We start from the raw sequence: 15,304 nt of genomic DNA on the forward strand, positions 1-15,304 counted from the left end.
AGAATTATAATATAAATATATAAATTATTTGTGGTTTGGGCACACATTGGAAAGAAGCATGGCTTAATTCTTAATAATGCAAAAGTGGTAACATTTTTATTAGTTGGTTCCATTTTGTTTAAACTGATTGTCGTAAATTTAGAGGTTGCATAAGATTATTACATCTGTGATTTGCTAGACTGTGAGTCTAGCAAAGAAGGAGATTATAACTAAAAATTCTGAAACTCTTATTATAAATGTGTGAAAATACATCTTAAAGCGTATTAAGTCAATTTTAGATATCACATCTTTTTATGAGGGTAAATTAGTATTTTCATCAAATAGTTGCATCCTTCAGTAGTTGAAAAGTCGAAACAAAGTGACCTGAACTTAGAATTTGCTTTGCTTTTTCTTAAACCTGAAAGTGAATATTTTCAGTTCTCAAAATACTGCATCAGCAGTTCCCCAACTTGCTTTGCTATATTGATTTTATGATTTTTCTCATTAATCTACCTGTCAGGTTTTTCCTCAATGGATGGACAACTTTGCAGATTGAGTTGCATCTCAAAAGTGTTGAATGACTTCCATTTCCTGAGCTGGGTTCACAATGGTACAGAAAAACACTACTTCAAAACTTGAGGTAAATTAATGGATGCTTTTTAATATCAATGACCTTATCCGTAAAAATCAAGAAAAATATGAAAGGCTATATCTAACTTCCCTAAGGTCTAAAAGAAATACAGCACGTGTGTCACGTAAACATCTAAGAGCATTACTCATGATTACTTCCGAGAAGCGGTCAAGAATAAAACTTAGTCAGTAGGTGGCAATGTTTAATATGGTATTAGCATTAGCAACGTGTTCGGATTGCCAATTACCTCACCTGATTAGGGTGGAGGTGGGCAGGGGGAAGGCTCCTTTCTTACAGAAAAGAGCACACAGATTCTTAAAGGTTAGCATGACCTCGAGAAGAATCCAGTCTATCTTCTCCGGTCAGACCACGCTTACACTTTCAAAGGAAAAAAAAAATCTCTTTTCAGAGAGATGGGTATTTTAACCTATTTAGTTTATCGCTTTCAAATTTAAAAGACTCAAGATAGCTTCTAAACAAATAATATAACTGCTTTTTATGTTTTCATATTCAGTCCTGAGTAGAATTTGATACCGTTCTTCTCATTCTCTTTCTGTAAAAATCCTCTGGGCCTCACTTCTTGCATGTATCCTCTGCCAGGAAACAAATCAAATGACTATCCACTGCACCTTAAGGATCCTAATCCATAGGATGTTGTTGTTATGGGCCTTAGAGTCAGAACTGATCGATCCATCGCTGACCTTCCAGTTTCAGAAGCTGTAAATGTTAAATAATCATTAGTTTCACTTGCCTCTTTCCAGTTCAGTGTTTCTTTACAACCTTTTAAGTCTATAAATACATAGGCACAGTAGAACCTCCTCATAGGGTTTCCAAGACTGTGATCTTTGTGACAAACAGGTTGATGATATTTTCTCCCCAGGACCAGCTGATGTATTCTAATTGCCATTGGTTAAGCAGCCAAATACTTAATTAACTATTGTGGCATTTACTCAAAATTCATTGCTATTGAGTTGGTCTGACGCAGAGCTGAGTCTGCAGTGGGTTCTCAGAGGCTGTAAATCACACTGGAGAAGATTGTCCATCTTTCTCCCACAAAGGAGCTGCGAGATTCTAATGACCAGAGAAGTGATGTCTTTGGATTAGCAATGGAACTCCCCACAGACAAGACTCCTGAAACTGTGAGACACAATTAACTTGTTTGAGGAGTCCAAGAACTTTGTAAAGCACTTGCTTAATAAATATACACAGTGGAGGCTTAATAAATATTCATTGAAATAATAAATAATAATTTCATCCAAGTTAATTCAATCCCTTGGGAGAATTATTGGCTACTTTCGGTGTGCAGTGGCATAATAAATACTACGTCAATATTTGTTTCCCTTGTGATAAGTTTACTTAACAAGTGTGAAAACTTCTCAGCAGTTTTGTGTGTGTTATTAATAAAAAGAACAAGGATAAAGAAAGCTAAAAAAACCACTTGAACACATAATCTTATAATGAATGTGACCAGAATAAATCATTTTATTTCCTACCTTAAAATTGTTATAAGCGACAACAGGAAGTAAACAAATTGCTATGAGGGAGCTCTGGTGACCTACTGGGTAGGAAGTTGTGCTACATGCTGGTTCGAAGCCACCAGCCACTAAGCTGTGAGTCTATTCTGACTCAGCATCAGTGCATTTTATAGGAACTGATATAAGTGAACTCTGGTAGCATAGCCTCTAGGGAGTTGCACTGTTAACTCATAGGCACTGAGTCTTTCTGGTGATGGGAATCTCCACCAGTCTCCTTGCTAGAGGAAGAGGGGTAAGGTGGGAGAAAGTAAGCAGTCTCTTCCCATATGATTTACAATCTCTGAAAATTCATTGGAAGGTCAGCTGGAGGCAATATGACTCCGTAATAATGAGAATGAGATAGAAGTGTTGTGAACATATCCATATCGTGTTACTCTGTATAGTTTTCCAAACCAATTCAAATGATATGATTTTCCTTTCTAATCTATTAATACCTTGCCTATTATTTTAATTATTTGGAAAACAGGTGTGTACTCATTTAAAAGTAGACCAATACCTACCTCCTTACCTGAAAAGTCTATGGAGATGAAGGTGTAAATTGTACCTGAAAAAAGGTTCAAAATCATTAGTGTTAGGGAAGCACAATTTGAGAACATGAGTGACCATCACACACTAGAATAGTTAGCATAAAAATAATGGCAATAATAAGTGCTGGTGAGGGTGCAGAAAAGTTGTATCCCTCGTGCATTGCTGGTGAGAGTACAGAATGTCTGAGAAAAGAAACGCAAGTATACATTTATCATTTATGACAAGTCATATCAAACTTTTGCTTCTGAGAATTTATATTAGAGAAAGGAAATGCAGTACACAGAAAAATCCATATACAGATATTGATAGCAGCCTTATTTGTAAAACTCAATGTAAAAGCAATCAGAATGTCCATTAGTTGATGAATACTTGGGCCAAATTTTCTGCATACAGGTTGTAAAACAGCTTTGATGGGGGAAAAGTTGTGAACTACTAATGCATACGTGGGTAGATCTCAAAGGCAGGCACCTACCTAAGTGAAAGTTGATGTTTTTATCATTATCATTGTGAATTTAGCAAAAGGTGATAAAGAGATTAATTTTCAGGCATTTATATATATACATTTTTCTCCATATCCCTGTCCCACTCACTTTGTCATGTTTGTCCTCTTCCAGAATTTTGTCATGTATATAATGCCTAATCATCCACTCCTTTCAGATTGTCGCCCTGCCATCTATTTCAGTGCAATGTTCATTATCTATCCATTCTTTTCCTGTTCTCCCTTCCACAACCATAGCCACCTTACTGTTAATAACAGCGGTCTTATGTGGTATTTCTTCTTTTGTAACAATGATGTTTCACTCAGATTCACGGAAGTACGAGTGACATTTACTTCCTAAACAACATGCCTCTGGAAACTCTATGTACTTTAATAAATGTCAGTAGCTGTAGAGGGGCTTCAGGTCTCTTATTTATAGGGTCGCTCTGAGTCATGCTCGACTTGAAAGCAATCAACAACAGCAAGTCTCATCCATGCTATGTAATGTTTAACAAGTTCATTGTTTTTCAATACTGTGGAAGAGTTTCTCAACCTATTTACTTGTTGATGGAAATTTGGGCTGCTTCCATCTCTTCGCTGTTGTAAATAATGTTGTAATAAACATAGGTGTGCAGACATCTGTGCCATAGTTCTTGTTGCTTTAAAGAAAAATGTTTTTAATCTAAAACAATCTCTAAAGGCATATACTATATGCTATATACTAATGATTCCATTTCTAGACCATTCTTGAAATGACAAATGTGTAGAAATGGAAAACAAATTAATAGTGTCCAAGTGTTATAGCTGATGGTATAATTGGGGTAAAGATGAAATGATGAAATTATTATGAATTATGAACAGTAGTAAGAAGGAAGGAATATCTCTGTGGTGGTAGAGCTGTTGGTATATTGATTGTGGTGGTCATTCCACAAATCTACACATCTACAACAAGGTGAAATAAGTACGTTCAAACAGTGTCATTTTTCTGGTGTTGGTAATGCACTATAGCTCTGTAAGAAATAACCATTACATGGACAGGGGTGGGGTAGGGTAGGGTGGGGTATAGTTAATCATAGGGTCGTACAATGTCATGGGTGAAGGGAGGGTTAGGTCAAGGAAATGGGGAAAATCTGGTGTGAAAAACAATGTATATAACCTTTGTAAGTAAACTAGTACAAAGTAATAAAAAATATTAAAAAAGAAAATAACCATTGCAGAGAACTTGGTGAAGGGTACACAAAATTTCTCCATTCTATCTTTGCAACTTAAGAATTTAACACTTTTTGCAAGATTAAAGTATGGAAAAAGAGGATGTTTACATTCTCAAGTTGTTGTTATGTGCAATCGAGTCGTCTGCGACTCATAGCTACACTCTAAAGTAGAATATGCATTTCTTTCTTTCTTCAGATACTTCATTCTTTTTAAATTTTTTTTTACTTTAACCATTGTTCTCATATAGCGGGTTTGTTGTTGTTGTTATGTGTCTCCGAGTTGACCATGATTCATAGCGATCTTATGCACAATAGCTCTAAGTCCTACTCTATCCTGAGCCAGTTTCACTGTCTCTGACACACCTATCCTAATTACCCAGTTGCTGTGTCGATCTATCTCATCAAGTGTCTTCCTCTTCTGCGTTGTCCTTCCAACCTTCCAAGCATCATATCCTTCTCCAAGGACTGGTCCCTCCTGGAAACATGCCCAAAGTATTTGAGATGGAGCCTCAAAATACTTGCCTCCAATGAAGCAGCTTAGTTTCACCCTCTCAAAGACATATCTGTTCGCTCTCTTGACAGTCTATGTTCAATAATCCCCACCACAGCTAAAAACGGATCAATTCTTTTTCTGTTATCTTCATTTTTGGTCATTGTCCCACTCTCTGGTGCATAGCAAGTAATTGCAAACACCATGGTCTGGATCAGGTGCACCTTAACTTCTAGGTTGCCATTGTTGTTCTTCAGTGTTCTACAAAGGTCTCTGACAGCAGATTTTCCCAATGCAGTTCATCTTTTGGTTTCTTGACTGTCGGTGGCAAGAGTGTTGATTGTGGAACCTAGAAAGCTGAAATTTTTAGCAATCTCAATATCTTCTCCAACTATCCTGGTGCTGCCAATGGTCCTGTGCTGAGAATCTTCATTTTTTTGATGTTGAACTTCAATTCATATTGCAGACTACAGCCCTTGACTCTCTTCAGTAAATAATTCAAGTCCTCATTTTCAGCAAGCAAGGTTGTGCCATCTGCATAACAGGCTGTTGATGAGTCTTCCTCCAGTCCTGATGCCACATTCCTCCTTATAAAGTCCAGCCTTTTGAATGATCTGTTCCACAGACTGAAAATGTATGAAGAAGACAGGATGCATTTCTTATGCACTCCTCTCTTGACTTTGAGCCATGCAGTGTTTCCCTGCTCTGTTCTGAGGACTGCTTCCTGGTCCACATATAGGTTTCACATGAACAGAATCAGGTGTTCTGGATTCCAATTCTTCTCAAAGTTAACCACAATATGTTGTGATCCACATAGTCAAATGCCTTTGCATAGTCACTGAAACACAGATAAACATTCCTCTGGTACTCTCTGCTTTCAGCCAATAGCCATCTCAAGTTGTTAAACTATCTCTGCAATCTTTTGCTGCTTGGGAACTAGACATAAAGATAATGATAAAAGAATCTAATGTAAATGTAAGAGAAATCCAGGAATTTCTGTACTCAACAGCAACAATGGCTAATATGCAGATTTGTTGAGATACATTGTGCAAAAGGCATGCTCATATAAAAGGCATTTACTTTTAACATAAACCTTTTTACCTGCTAGATAAAAGCATCAGAATTGTCCTTTTTAAAAAAACTATAATGCTTTTGGCAGCTGTAATCAAGACAATACCAAACTAAAACTCCTTTCCACATTATGCTTTATATATTTAAATGTGAACAGCGGAAGAGACTGTTGGAATAAATCTTTCATTTAGTCTGCAATCAAATGATGTACAATACAGTGAAATGCTTTGCATTTTCATTTGGTTCACAGATGTGTCTGGGAGGACTCTGACTTTAAATTCATAGTGTCTAGCCATAAAATATTCTCTGCATCTCACTGTGATAGAGAGGATATGAATTTTAACTACTGACTCTGCTTGAAGGATCCATAAAAATCTTATTCTGGAAAGATGACTTTGCTATGTTTTTTAAGTGAAAAGATGAGATATTTGTCTGCCACACATAGATACATAGCATAGGCCATAAGTCTGGGAAATACTAACAATTGTAGACCTTAAACTGCATAATAATTTGTGATTACTCATTCCACTACCCCTTCACCAAATTTATAAAAGTGAAGAGCAATGATATCACTCTGGAGATTAAGGTGTGCCTGACACAGACCATGACCTTTGCAGTCACTTGCTATGCATCAGAGAACCAGACAATGAATAGGGAGGATAGAAGGAGAATTGATACCTTTGAGCTGTGGTGTTGGAGAAGAGTATTGAATGTACCATGGACTGCTAAGAAAGTACACAGGTTCATCATTGAGAGGGTTAAACTGGGCTGTTCCTTGGAGGCAAGGATTCTGACATACTTTAGACATGTTGCTGGGAGGGACCAGTCCTTGGAGAAGGACGTCATGCTTGGGAGTGTGCAGGGACAGTACAGGAGAGGAAAACACTCTATAAGATGGATTGATTCAGTGATTGAAGTAATCAGAGTAGGTGAGTCGGATAGAGCAGGGTTTAGGGCTGATGAACGTAGGGTGGCTATGAGTTGCAGGCTCAATGACACATAACAACAACAACAACATCAACAATCCCTTTATTTACCCACAAAAACGATGATAACATCAACAACTCCCTTTCAGATACTACTCAAATATTTGATATATTAAAAAATGTCTAAGAATGTTAGATAAAAATATTTTTATATCTTTTTTAATACTGGTTTATTTATAAAGTTCTTATACATTGTTTTTCATACCAGATCTTTCCCATTTCCTTCATATACCCACCTCTACCTGTCAAATTGTGTGAGCCTATGATTAACCACCCTCCACCCACTGCCCATATTTACCCCTCTGTTTCCTCCCTCCCCCCTTCCCTTAGATCCTCACTCATTCGACAATAATGGTTCTTTACAGTACTCGTCCTTATGGGACTGAGTTAGTTCACTCAGCATAAAGCTCTTTGGTCCCTCCCAAGTCAGGGGGTGACTTAACAAAGCTCCTGTGTGCTGTGTAGTATTCCACTGTGTGAAGCCACCACTTCTCAATCCATTCTATTGTGGTTGAACATTTGGGCTGTTTACATGTTCTTACAATGGTGAACAATGCTGCTGTGAACGTTGGTGTACAAGTCTCTATTTGTGCCTGAGTTCTCATTCTCTTGGGGTATATTTCAAGTAGTAGAATAGCTCAGTCATATGGAATTTCTATGGTCAGCTTTCTGAGGAAACATAAACTGCCTTCAAGAGTAGTTGTACCGTTTTACAATCCCACTAACAGTGTGTAAGAGTACTTATCTCACTACATCCTCTCCAACATTTGTTACTTGCTCTCCTATTGCCAACTGGTACTGGAGTGAGATGATATCTCATTGTGCTTTTTATTTTCATCCCTCATGAGTGATTTTGAGCATTTCCTGACCTCTGTAAAAATTCCTCCTCTGTAAAAATTCTGTCTAGTCTTTTGGCCATTTTGTGATTGTGTTATCAGTCTTTTTCTTGTGGAGGCCCTGTAGGATTCTATAAACTTGTGATATGAGACCCCTGTCTGAAGTGGTATTGTCATTTTTTCCCCCCAATCAGTATGTTTTTCTTACACTCTGCTGGAAAAAGGTTTTTGATGCACACAGAGATTTAATCTTTAGAAGGTTCCATTCACCAATTTCATCCTCTCCAGACTGTGCATTTCTGGTAGTATTTGGCAATCTCTTTATACCATGGACTAGGGTTTCTAAGCTTGATCCCAGTTTGTATCTTATTAGTTTTACAGTTTGGGGCTTAACTCCCAGGTCTCTGATCTACTTTGAGTTGAATTTTGTGTATGGTGTGAGATGTGGATCCTTTTTCAGCTTTCGGCAGAAAGCAGTCCAGTTTTGCCTGCACCATTTGTGGAAGAGGTTGTCATTTCCCTATCTGATAGGTTTTCTTTCCTTGTCAAATATCAGTTGACTGTAGACAGCTGAATCCATTTCTGGGTTTTCAATTCTGTTCCATTGGTTTATGTGCCTGCACTGTGTCAGTACCATGCTGTTTTTGTTACTATTGCTGTATAGTAGGTTTTGAGGTCAGGGAGTGCTGTTCCTCCCTCTTCATTTTTATTTTGCTTATTTGGGATTTCTTTCCTCTCCAAATAAACTTGACAATTTCCCTTTGGATCTCCTTGAAAATTGAGTTTGGTGTCTGTATTGGTATTGCATTGAAAACGTAGATTGCTTTTGGTAGGAATGTCATTTTCACAATATGGAGTGGTCCTATCCATGAACTGGGCACATTTTGCATCTTTCACATTTTTTGCAAAACCTATTGATGTTTCTCTCTATATGTTGAAACTATTCTCTATTTTGCCACATTTATTCACATTTCTTTTTGCAAATATATAAATCTAGTGGTATATGCTTTGAAATATACTTTATTTCAGCCACTTTCAAAACCATCCTATACTTTACCCAGAGTCAAAGGTATAATATTATGTTTGTATCTGTTATGTCTCAATCTTTAGCTCCCTATATCCTGTGTATGTCAATAAGTTTAATGAAGACAAAGGCCCAAAACACTGTCTATAGAGCTCAATATGAAAGAAGCTTGTATGGTAAGTATTCAAGGTGAATTTCATAGAATAATTCTGCTTTAAGACATCAATAGTATTCCTTTAAAGACATTAGTTTAGCCCATGGAAAGGGAACAGACTGTGAAAGGATGAAGGAATCCTATGCTGGTGTCTGTAATGACCTAAGATGCATGACCAAGAAGCCATGCAGATCAGCCTTCACAACAGACATCACTGCAACAATTATAGGCTCTGCTTCCATATACTTTTGTTAAAGATTGAAAATGTATTACATTTAGTCCTAAAAGCCGACATAAAATTTAAAATGTGCTTCTCTTGTCTCTTTTCTATAGAGTTTCATCCCATTCTTTGAGGTGAATTCAAATAGCCACATAACTCAATCTGATGACAAAAAATATGAAAATTTTAAAGCAATTAAACTACTAGATGTAGTATATCAAGCTTGTCTATAACTACTATACTTCCATTTAATTCTCAAATACACCTTGGTTTCATGTTGCCATAAACCAAACCTGGCTGGAATGAGATGTTAGGGTTAGGTGTTGGGGTGGATGATGGTTTGAAGGCCTGTTGCTTTGATGTGTTTTTTTTTTAATATCCTAAAATGTCTGAACTGAGTCCCTATTTAAATATTGTTATTTGGCAAATGCTTCAGGGCTAAAAAAAGAAAAGAAAGGAGAAACTTCTTTGACTTGAGTATGAAAGTGCCATAAAACCTACTAGTTGGTTCTTGACTCCCATCAGTCAAAAAGAAGTCTAACTAGTTTTGTAGGCAGTCAACTTTATCATTGCCCTGCCTGAAACCCACAGAGTTTGCCAACACCCATGTCCCAAAGAATTCAATAAAACACTCCTTCAGCTTGTTGGTACAAGGACTTTCTTCAGGGCCCTTTTCTCTCCCTTCTGTAGTACATTTTCCTACCCACTGACACTGCAGGAGTCTACACCCTCTTAACTTTGATCTTTGCTTACCTGTTTTGCTCTAGTTGCATTACAGGTTTGATTTTGATCTGGTTTCTTAGAATGTCTTAGAAATCCCTTCAATGGTCTTTAATGAAGTGAATCAGAAGAATGCAACTCTATCTCCAACCTAGGCCCCTGGAGCATCAACATCTGGACCTCTTTTCTTCTGTTCCACTCAGAGAAATATATATAGCCCTTTCTAAAAAAATAATTTGATTGAATTATCTGCAAGGTACACCAGAACAATTGTTAATCTTTTTACTTTAATTGTTGTTGTTGTTATGTGCTGTAGCATCTCCTGTGACTTATAAAGACCCTGTGTACAACAGCTCTGAAGCCTGCCCTGTCCTGAGCCAGTATCACTGACTCCAACACACCTCCCACCATTGCCCTAGTTACTATATCAATCCATTTCATCCAGGGTCTTCCTCTCCTGAGCCATCCCTCCACATTTCTGAGCATGATGTCCTTCTCCAAGGACCAGCTTCTCCTGGCCATGTGCCCAAAGTATGTGAGATGGAGCTTCAAAATCCTAGCCTTCAATGAGAAACTTGATTTCACTCTCTCCAAAACAGATCTGTTTTTGTGGAAGTCCACAGTATGTTCAAGACTCTTCTTCAGTACCACAACTAAAAGGCATCAATTCTTCTTCTGTCATCCTTAGTCATTGTCCAGCTTTCTGATGCATAGCAAGTAAGTTCAAAGACCATGGCTTTGATCAGACATATTTTAGTCTCCAGATTGACATGATTCCTTCTGAGTACTCTGGACATGTCCTTGTCACCATATTTATTCAGTGCAATTCGTCTATTGATTTCCTAACTTGTGGAGCCAAGAAAGCTGTAACTGTTAACAACCTCAATCTCTTCTCCATCCATCATGATGCTGCCAATTGCCCCAGTGGTGAGAATCTTTGTCTTCTTGATGCTGAGCTTCAATCCATTGAAGACTACAATACTTGACCTTTTGCTCCAAGTGCTTCAGGCATACTATGACAGCTTTGGAGGAAAGAGTGGCTTAGACTTCCTAAATAATATACCTCTGGAAACATTATGAACTTTGATAAACGTTGATGGTTCCAGAGGGGCTTCAGATCTTTTGTTCAAGGGGTCACTATGAGTCATGCTCACTCGAAGGCAATCAACAACAACAACAGATGTAAAGTAAGTGATCGGAAAGTTCATGGCCTGAATCAGATACACTTTAATCCTCAAACTGACATCATTCCTCCTCAATAACTCGGAGAGGTCCCTAACTACAGACTTTCCCACTGCCATACATCTCCAGATTTTCTGACTGCTGATACCAAAGATGTTTATTGTGGATCCAAGTAAGATGAAGTTGTTGACCATTACACCATTTTCTCCATCCATCATGATTTTGCCTATGGGTCCAGAGGTAAGAATCTCTGTTTTCTTGACATTGAGATACAATCCAATTTGAAGGCTGCATTCCTTGATTTTCTGCAACAAGCGCTTCCAGTTCTCTTCATTTTCAACAAGCAAGGTTGTGTCATCTGCACAATGCAGGTTGTTGTTGAGTCTTCCTCCAATACTGATGTCATGTTCTGGAGCACTGGTGGCTTAGAAGAAAGAAATTTCACTGCTAACCCAAAGGAACACAATTTTAATCCATTATCCGCTCTGTGAGAGAAAGATGGGGAATATCCTCCCAGAAATTTATTGCCTCTTAAAGCTTGCCAGAGTCACCTATGGGTTGGTTCTGACTGGACAGATTACAACAACAGAAACAGCAACAGCATAACAACATCCAAAGGATACCATACCATTCCCAGAATGAAATTGATAAATAGATCAGAAATTGGCTAAAGTATACTGCCATTTTTAGCACTTTTAAAACAATAAGAGATAAGTACATTTGGGGTTTAAATAGAGGAATTGACATAGAGGGCTACAGAAATGTTTTACAGCTTTGAAGATGTGCATTTATTCACACACATGCTTGTACACATATGCACAAACACATGCCAATCACACATACACATTGGATTGAGGTGATCCCATTGCATTCAATGTGTTAATCAGAACTGCACTTACAATTCATTGTAAAACAGAGCTACTGATTTTTTAGCTAAAGCCTGTATTATAAACTGCATTTTTAAAAAAATGATTAAATTTTAAAAAGAAACATGTCCTCTTGACTATAGTACTTAATAATAATAACATGAACTTTGAGAAGGCCAGGTAAAATGGGATATAAAGGAATAAATTATTGTTCCTTTATTTTCTCAAAAGCCTCAGTTACTTTAAAGTTGCCAAAATAACTTCTCTGTAGAATTCCCCCTACAGAGATTAACAAAAAGGGTACTGGATAGCTTACTAGTGTTGAATTGTAGGCATCATTCACATAGCACAATTGGTGGGATCGCCCCCCCCCCCCTTGGATTCTTTTGGTTAACTCTCTCTACTTGGGAAAGTTTTATGAATTGAATTTTAAATAAAAGCTATTCAACACCTTGCTCAGCTTCTCTTCAGTCCAGTGATTTTTACTCCAAGGATTATCATCTTCATTTTCTCCCTGATGCTCATGAAGAATGCCTTGTTATAGACATAAATTAGATCTCAATTCTGACACGTTTTCCTAACTCCCTTCACCTCTATAAATCCCAAAAGAAATTGAAAACTAGTTAAACAGCATTTCATCTGTATTTTTTTAATGAGAAGACTTTATTAGGACATCAAATAAAGCACAATAATAGACATTGCCAGGATATTTACAATAGTTATTTAAGAGGTCAGGAAATTAAAAGTTTTTGGAATGCTAATAAAAGACAATTTAAGAGTCAAGCAAACTAATATTATAATACTTTTTAGAAGCTGTTTTGTTTAGCAATACATAAAACTTGTCTAAGAATTCCTGGAGGGGCAAGGGAGAATTTCTAGGAGCAAGACAGGAAGGAGGGTAGGGTCTTCAAAGATTATATTAATGTATTCTGCACTGAAGTCATTGCCTTGAAAAATGATATTGAATCTACAGTAACCAAAAAAGTTCCTGCGTTGTCCCCACAAAAAAGAAGTGGTTGAGACGACAGTATCATGGCTCCTCCAGTCCCCGCCGCCCCTGACTGGGAAGCTGGGTGAGCTGTGTGAGGTGCCTTCTACACAGGCATCCACCAGCAGTGTATCAATGAGGTCCAGCGAGTGAAGCCTTGAGTCCAGAGAGGGACGCGGAGTGGGACATCTTCCCGAACTGAGCATACCTCGCACAGGAGAAGTATGGTGTGGTGCTGGATGTGATCAAGGCCTCCTCCGTCCTGGAGCTGCAGGCTGTGTGCATGCTTACCAAGTATCTTGCTAGTGAGGGCCAGAGTGACGCCTTAGAGGAACACAGCGGGAGATGAGCCACAACGTGGAGGAGACCAACACCACCTTCCTGTGGATGGCCGTCTCCATCCGCCGGCATGACAGGAATCCAAACGCCGCACTATGGGCCCTGCACCAGGGTTACAGCCTGGAGTTTTCGGCCATGCAGTTCCAGAACTTGATGAAGCTGGACTGTTTGGATCTTGCTCGGAAAGAGCTGAAGAAATGCAGGACCAGGACCTGGGCCAATCTGGCTGTGTGTGGTGACAGATGCAGGTTGCATACTAAACCTTCCAAGAGCTGGCGGATAAGGGCTCTTCCACCCTGCTGCTTTTTAGTGGTCAGGCCGCCTACCACATGGCTCAGGGCTGCTGGGAGGATGCCTAGGGCGCCCTGCAGGAGGCACTCTACAAGGGCAGTGGCCACCCAGAGATGCTGATCAACTACATTGTTCTGTCTAAGCACCTGAGGTGACCAACCTCTACCTGTCACAGCTGCAGGATTCCCATAGGTCCCAGCCATTCATCAAGCAGGACCAGGCAGGTCCATCCCACCAGCACCCACCATTTGTTGGCCCGACCCTGGAAGATTGGTGGCAACACCACCACCCCCATCTGCCATCAATAAACAGACCTTATAACTCCTAACCTTCCTTCCTTTAACTTCCTGTAACAGAGCATATTATTACATTATACACATTTGGCTTAGTATTTTATGACAATAATAATTCAATCACTTTCCTAGAATAAGAAATTAATCTAATGACTTCTCTCACGTACTTTGGGCATAAGGCTGGGAGGGGCTATTCCTTGGAGAAGGATGTGATCTTGGGAAGGGTGGAGGGTCAGAGAAGAAGAGGAAGATCCTTAACCGTGTAGAATGACAGATGACTGCTGAAATGAGCTCTTGTGTTTCAGAAAGTGTGAGGATGGTGCAGGATAGAACAGGGTTAAGGTCTTTGTTCTAAGGGTCACATTTCTTTAGAACAGGAACAAATATCTATCTCTTTCAATCAGTTTTGATTATATTTACTCAAATGCTTAAAAATACTGAATCATTTTTCTGATGAGTATCAACTACTCCCCAGATCTAAAGTGTAAAACAGAATTATTATGTGATTAAACATTAAGAATGTTATTACGAGTGACTGATAGAAAGAATTAATAGTGAGTGATAGAAGAAATTATACATATTTGTACAATCACCATGTGATAATAAACATTTAACCTTCGAAATATTTTTCCTAACTTATAATTTTAACATGTCTTTGTATTTTATTAGTAAGGAATGTTAGAAAATAAGAATAAAGAATGGTTTTAACACTTTTAGTTCATTAATTCTAGTTTAAGTATATGAGGGGGAAACAATCCCTAAAATTTACTTTTATCTTGTAGAACATTCACTATTATTGTTGCAAGGTTGGTTTGTTTGATTTTATCTTAACATTCAGGATTATATGTTTGGCAAACTTGGAGAAACAATGACAATTATAGAAGGGTTTCAGGCCTTTTGTTCATAGGGTTGGTATGAGTCATGCTAGACTCAGCGACAATCAACAACAACAACATACTCTAAATATAACAGAAAGACAAGCACTCTCCTCGCATGTGATGTACAGCCCTTGAAAGACCACTAGAGAGTTAACTATGAGTTACTCCCAACTTGATGGCACATCACAACAATAAATAATCTAGGGTGGAATAACAAGCTGAGAGATGCTCTGGCTTTATAGAGTAAAACATCCTGTAAATTTAAATTGCATTAACAAGTTCAGACTCACAGCAAAGTTATGATTAAATTCTACTCTTTAATGCTTATGAGGTTCAGCAAAGTTTAGAAACAGCATCATAGAGGCAGAAGGACACAATCACGGGGATGAAGAATACATTTGTCAGTGACACTTTCTTAGAGTTCAAATTCATTTTCTGTACAATGTAGGTAATGAGACCTCCCTTACAGGGATGATGGGGGGAATAAAGGAGATAATGAGAGCACAGTTCTCCCCAATGTGGCGGGGAAAGAGTAAGTGTCCAATAAGGAGACACTGCTATTATTTGTTTTTATTTTTACTTGTTTTAGCTAGAATTATTTTGT

General features: G+C 38.2%; 1 pseudogene; it reads left to right on the plus strand.

The window, feature by feature from the left end:
* The window catches only part of LOC102863947, a 74,012-nt pseudogene extending 60,155 nt beyond the window's left edge, over window positions 1–13,857 (plus strand).
* Window positions 13,858–15,304: the final 1,447 nt, after the last annotated feature.

This window comes from Elephantulus edwardii, unplaced genomic scaffold (assembly GCF_000299155.1).
Source record: "Elephantulus edwardii isolate Elephantulus edwardi_28Jun2011 unplaced genomic scaffold, EleEdw1.0 scaffold00002, whole genome shotgun sequence".
In the NCBI taxonomy this organism is placed as follows: domain Eukaryota; kingdom Metazoa; phylum Chordata; class Mammalia; order Macroscelidea; family Macroscelididae; genus Elephantulus; species Elephantulus edwardii.